Here is a 7,500-nt window from a genome sequence, read left to right on the forward strand (position 1 = left end):
TGTCTCTGCTTTCATATGCATTGGGTTTTAAGCTTTTAGTATGCACCGTTTTGGAGAAATTAACGTAAATATGTCATCCGTTTGGTCAATATTCTAAAATATTTGACTCATATTCTTATTATGGCAGACATGATGCTGCGTTTAAAACCGGGGTTAATGGACATTAAATGAAAGCTCTGGGTCTCTGCTTTCAGATAAATTGGGTTTTAAGCTTGTAGTTTGCACCGTTTTGGAGAAATTAACGAAAAGGTGTCATTCGTTTGGTCAATATTCTAAAATATAGGACTCACATTCTTATGATGGCAGACATAATACTGCGTTTAAAACCGGGGTTAATGGACATTAATTGAAAGCTCTGGGTCTCTGCTTTCATATGCATTGGGTTTTAAGCTTGTAGTATGCACCGTTTTGGAGAAATTAACGGAAATATGTCATCCTTTTGGTCAATATTCTAATATATTGGACTCATATTCTTATGATGGCAGACATGATGCTGCGTTTAAAACCGGGGTTAATGGACATTAAATGAAAGGTCTGGGTCTCTGCATTCTCATGCATTTGGTTTTAAGCTTGTAGTTTGCATCGTTTTGGAGAAATTAACGAAAATATGTCATTCGTTTGATCAATATTCTAAAATATTGGACTCATATTCTTATGATGGCAGACATGATGCTGCGTTTAAAACCGGGGTTAATGGACATTAAATGAAAGCTCTGGGTCTCTGCTTTCATATGCATTTGGTTTTAAGCTTGTAGTTTGCACCGTTTTGGAGAAATTAACGAAAATATGTCATTCGTTTGGTCAATTTTCCAAAATATTAAACACATTTTTATTTGATGGCAGACATGATGCTGCGTTTAAAACCGAGGTTAATGGACATTAATTGAAAGCTCTGGGTCTCTCCTTTCATATGCATTGGGTTTTAAGCTTGTAGTATGCACCGTTTTGGAGAAATAAACGGAAATATGTCATCCTTTTGGTCAATATTCTAATATATTGGACTCATATTCTTATGATGGCAGACATGATGCTGCGTTTAAAACCGGGGTTAATGGGCTTTAAATGAAAGCTCTGGGTCTCTGCTTTCATATGCATTTGGTTTTAAGCTTGTAGTTTGCACCGTTTTGGAGAAATTAACGAAAATATGTCATTCGTTTGGTCAATTTTCCAAAATATTAAACACATGTTTATTTGATGGCAGACATGATGCTGCGTTTAAAACCGGGGTTAAAGGACATTAAATGAAAGCTCTGTGTCTCTGCTTTCATATGCATTGGGTTTTAAGCTTGTAGATTGTACCGTTTTGGAGAAATTAACGGAAATATGTCATCCGTTTGATCAATATTCTAAAATATTGGACTCATATTCTTATGATGGCAGACATGATGCTGCCTTTAAAACCGGGGTGAATGGACATTAAATGAAAGCTCTGGGTCTCTGCTTTCATATGCATTTGGTTTTAAGCTTGTAGTTTGCACCGTTTTGGAGAAATTAACGAAAATATGTCATTCGTTTGGTCAATTTTCCAAAATATTAAACACATGTTTATTTTATGGCAGACATGATGCTGCGTTTAAAACCGGGGTTAAAGGACATTAAATGAAAGCTCTGTGTCTCTGCTTTCGTATGCATTTGGTTTTAAGCTTGTAGTTTGCACCGTTTTGGAGAAATTAACGTAAATATGTCATCCGTTTGGTCAATATTCTAAAATATTTGACTCATATTCTTATTATGGCAGACATGATGCTGCGTTTAAAACCGAGGTTAATGGACATTAAATGAAAGCTCTGGGTCTCTGCTTTCATATGCATTTGGTTTTAAGCTTGTAGTTTGCACCGTTTTGGAGAAATTCATGAAAATATGTCATTCGTTTGATCAATATTCTAAAATATTGGACTCATATTCTTATGATGGCAGACATGATGCTGCGTTTAAAACCGGGGTTAATGGACATTAAATGAAAGCTCTGGGTCTCTGCTTTCATATGCATTTGGTTTTAAGCTTGTAGTTTGCACCGTTTTGGAGAAATTAACGAAAATATGTCATTCGTTTGGTCAATTTTCCAAAATATTAAACACATTTTTATTTGATGGCAGACATGATGCTGCGTTTAAAACCGAGGTTAATGGACATTAATTGAAAGCTCTGGGTCTCTCCTTTCATATGCATTGGGTTTTAAGCTTGTAGTATGCACCGTTTTGGAGAAATAAACGGAAATATGTCATCCTTTTGGTCAATATTCTAATATATTGGACTCATATTCTTATGATGGCAGACATGATGCTGCGTTTAAAACCGGGGTTAATGGACATTAAATGAAAGGTCTGGGTCTCTGCATTCTCATGCATTTGGTTTTAAGCTTGTAGTTTGCATCGTTTTGGAGAAATTAACGAAAATATGTCATTCGTTTGATCAATATTCTAAAATATTGGACTCATATTCTTATGATGGCAGACATGATGCTGCGTTTAAAACCGGGGTTAATGGTCTTTAAATGAAAGCTCTGGGTCTCTGCTTTCATATGCATTTGGTTTTAAGCTTGTAGTTTGCACCGTTTTGGAGAAATTAACGAAAATATGTCATTCGTTTGGTCAATTTTCCAAAATATTAAACACATGTTTATTTGGCGGCAGACATGATGCTGCATTTAAAACCGGGGTTAAAGGACATTAAATGAAAGCTCTGTGTCTCTGCTTTCATATGCATTGGGTTTTAAGCTTGTAGTATGTACCGTTTTGGAGAAATTAACGAAAATATGTCATTCGTTTGATCAATATTCTAAAATATTGGACTCATATTCTTATGATGGCAGACATGATGCTGCGTTTAAAACCGGGGTTAATGGACATTAAATGAAAGCTCTGGGTCTCTGCTTTCTCATGTATTTGGTTTTAAGCTTGTAGATTGTACCGTTTTGGAGAAATTAACGGAAATATGTCATCCGTTTGATCAATATTCTAAAATATTGGACTCATATTCTTATGATGGCAGACATGATGCTGCGTTTAAAACCGGGGTGAATGGACATTAAATGAAAGCTCTGGGTCTCTGCTTTCATATGCATTTGGTTTTAAGCTTGTAGTTTGCACCGTTTTGGAGAAATTAACGAAAATATGTCATTCGTTTGGTCAATTTTCCAAAATATTAAACACATGTTTATTTGATGGCAGACATGATGCTGCGTTTAAAACCGGGGTTAAAGGACATTAAATGAAAGCTCTGTGTCTCTGCTTTCGTATGCATTTGGTTTTAAGCTCGTAGTTTGCACCGTTTTGGAGAAATTAACGAAAATATGTCATTCGTTTGGTCAATTTTCCAAAATATTAAACACATTTTTATTTGATGGCAGACATGATGCTGCGTTTAAAACCGGGGTTAATGGACATTAAATGAAAGCTCTGGGTCTCTGCTTTCATATGCATTTGGTTTTAAGCTTGTAGTATGTACCGTTTTGGAGAAATTAACGGAAATATGTCATCCTTTTGGTCAATATTCTAATATATTGGACTCATATTCTTATGATGGTGACATGATGCTGCTTTTAAAACCGGGGTTAATGGACATTAAATGAAAGCTGAGGATCTCTGCTTTCTCATGCATTTGGTTTTAAGCTTGTAGTTTGCACCGTTTTGGAGAAATTAAAGGAAATATGTCATCCGTTTGGTCAATATTCTAAAATATTGGACTCAAATTCTTATGATGGTGACATGATGCTGCGTTTAAAACCGGGGTTAATGGACATTAATTGAAAGCTCTGGGTCTCTGCTTTCATATGCATTGGGTTTTAAGCTTGTAGTATGCACCGTTTTGGAGAAATAAACGGAAATATGTCATCCTTTTGGTCAATATTCTAATATATTGGACTCATATTCTTATGATGGCAGACATGATGCTGCGTTTAAAACCGGGGTTAATGGACATTAAATGAAAGGTCTGGGTCTCTGCATTCTCATGCATTTGGTTTTAAGCTTGTAGTTTGCATTGTTTTGGAGAAATTAACGAAAATATGTCATTCGTTTGATCAATATTCTAAAATATTGGACTCATATTCTTATGATGGCAGACATGATGCTGCGTTTAAAACCGGGGTTAATGGGCTTTAAATGAAAGCTCTGGGCCTCTGCTTTCATATGCATTTTGTTTTAAGCTTGTAGTTTGCACCTTTTTGGAGAAATTAACGAAAATATGTCATTCGTTTGGTCAATTTTCCAAAATATTAAACACATGTTTATTTGATGGCAGACATGATGCTGCGTTGAAAACCGGGGTTAAAGGACATTAAATGAAAGCTCTGTGTCTCTGCTTTCATATGCATTGGGTTTTAAGCTTGTAGTATGTACCGTTTTGGAGAAATTAACGAAAATATGTCATTCGTTTGATCAATATTCTAAAATATTGGACTCATATTCTTATGATGGCAGACATGATGCTGCGTTTAAAACCGGGGTTAATGGACATTAAATGAAAGCTCTGGGTCTCTGCTTTCTCATGCATTTGGATTTAAGCTTGTAGATTGTACCGTTTTGGAGAAATTAACGGAAATATGTCATTCGTTTGATCAATATTCTAAAATATTGGACTCATATTCTTATAATGGCAGACATGATGCTGCGTTTAAAACCGGGGTGAATGGACATTAAATGAAAGCTCTGGGTCTCTGCTTTCATATGCATTTGGTTTTAAGCTTGTAGTATGTACCGTTTTGGAGAAATTAACGGAAATATGTCATCCTTTTGGTCAATATTCTAATATATTGGACTCATATTCTTATGATGGTGACATGATGCTGCTTTTAAAACCGGGGTTAATGGACATTAAATGAAAGCTGAGGATCTCTGCTTTCTCATGCATTTGGTTTTAAGCTTGTAGTTTGCACCGTTTTGGAGAAATTAACGAAAATATGTCATACGGTTGATCAATATTCTAAAATATTGGACTCATATTCTTATGATGGCAGACATGATGCAGCGTTTAAAACCGGGGTTAATGGGCTTAAAATGAAAGCTCTGGGTCTCAGCTTTCATATGCATTTGGTTTTAAGCTTGTACTTTGCACCGTTTTGGAGAAATTAACGAAAATATGCCATTCGTTTGGTCAATTTTCCAAAATATTAAACACATTTTTATTTGATGGCAGACATGATGCTGCGTTTAAAACCGCGGTTAAAGGACATTAAATGAAAGCTCTGGGTCTCTGTTTTCATATGCATTGGGTTTTAAGCTTGTAGTATGTACCGTTTTGGAGAAATTAACGGAAATATGTCATCCGTTTGGTCAATATTCTAAAATATTGGACTCATATTCTTATGATGGTGACATGATGCTGCGTTTAAAACCGGGGTTAATGGACATTAAATGAAAGCTCAGGATCTCTGCTTTCTCATGCATTTGGTTTTAAGCTTGTAGTATGCACCGTTTTGGAGAAATTAACGAAAATATATCATTCGTTTGATCAATATTCTAAAATATTGGACTCATATTCTTATGATGGCAGACATGATGCTGCGTTTAAAACCGGGGTTAATGGACATTAAATGAAAGCTCTGGGTCTCTGCTTTCATATGCATTTGGTTTTAAGCTTGTAGATTGCACCGTTTTCGAGAAATTAACGAAAATATGTCATTCGTTTGGTCAATTTTCCAAAATATTAAACACATTTTTATTTGATGGCAGACATGATGCTGCGTTTAAAACCGGGGTTAATGGACATTAAATGAAAGCTCTGGGTCTCTGCTTTCACATGCATTTGGTTTTAAGCTTGTAGTATGCACCGTTTTGGAGAAATTAACGGAAATATGTCATCCTTTTGGTCAATATTCTAATATATTGGACTCATATTCTTATGATGGTGACATGATGCTGCGTTTAAAACCGGGGTTAATGGATATTAAATGAAAGCTCTGGGTCTCTGCTTTCACATGCATTTGGTTTTAAGCTTGTAGATTGCACCGTTTTGTAGAAATTAACGAAAATATGTCATCCGTTTGGTCAATATTCTAAAATATTGGACTCATATTCTTATGATGGCAGACATGATGCTGCTTTTAAACCCGGGGTTAATGGACATTAAATGAAAGCTCTGGGTCTCTGCTTTCACATGCATTTGGTTTTAAGCTTGTAGTATGCACCGTTTTGGAGAAATTAACGGAAATATGTCATCCGTTTGGTCAATTTTCCAAAATATTGGACACATTTTTTTATGATGGCAGACATGATGCTGCTTTTAAACCCGGGGTTAATGGACATTAAATGAAAGCTCTGGGTCTCTGCTTTCACATGCATTTGGTTTTAAGCTTGTAGTATGCACCGTTTTGGAAATATTAATGAAAATATGCCATCCGTTTCGTCAAAATTCCAAAATATTGGACTCATTCTTATGATGGCAGACATGATGTTGCGTTTAAAACCGGGGTTAATGGACATTAAATGAAAGCTCTGTGTCTCTGCTTTCATATGCATTGGGTTTTAAGCTTGTAGTATACACCGTTTTGGAGAAATTAACGGAAATATGTCATCCTTTTGGTCAATATTCTAATATATAGGACTCCTATTCTTATGATGGCAGACATGATGCTGCGTTTAAAACCGGGGTTTATGGACATTAAATGAAAGCTCTGGGTCTCTGCTTTCATATGCATTGGGTTTTAAGCTTGTAGTATGCACCGTTTTGGAGAAATTAACGGAAATATGTCATTCGTTTGGTCAATTTTTTAAATATTAAACAAATTTTCATTTGATGACAGACATGATCCTGCGTTTAAAACCGGGGTTAATGGACATTAAATGAAAGCTCTGGGTCTCTGCTTTCATATGCATTGGGTTTTAAGCTTGTAGTATGCACCGTTTTGGAGAAATTAACCGAAATATGTCATCCGTTTGGTCAATATTCTAAAATATTGGACTCATATTCTTATGATGGCAGACATGATGCTGCTTTTAAACCCGGGGTTAATGGACATTAAATGAAAGCTCTGGGTCTCTGCTTTCACATTCATTTGGTTTTAAGCTTGTAGTATGCACCGTTTTGGAGAAATTAACGAAAATATGTCATCCGTTTGGTCAATTTTCCAAAATATTGGACTCATATTCTTATGAGGGCAGACATGAAGTTGCGTTTAAAGCCGGGGTTAATGGACATTAAATGAAAGCTCTGGGTCTCTGCTTTCACATGCATTTGGTTTTAAGCTTGTAGTATGCACCGTTTTGGAAATATTAATGAAAATATGCCTTCCGTTTCGTCAAAATTCCAAAATATTGGACTCATTCTTTTGATGGCAGACATGATGTTGCGTTTAAAACCGGGGTTAATGGACATTAAATGAAAGCTCTGGGTCTCTGCTTTCACATGCATTGGGTTTTAAGCTTGTAGCTTCAACCGTTTTGGAGAAATTAATGAAAATATGTCATCCACCTACTCAACATTCCAAAATATTGGACATTTATTCTTATGATGGTAGACAAAATGCTTCGTTTAAATCCGGGGTTAATGGACATTAAATGA

Source organism: Atractosteus spatula, unplaced genomic scaffold, assembly GCF_055471065.1.
Source record: "Atractosteus spatula isolate fAtrSpa1 unplaced genomic scaffold, fAtrSpa1.hap1 Scaffold_121, whole genome shotgun sequence".
Classification (NCBI taxonomy): Eukaryota; Metazoa; Chordata; class Actinopteri; order Semionotiformes; family Lepisosteidae; genus Atractosteus; species Atractosteus spatula.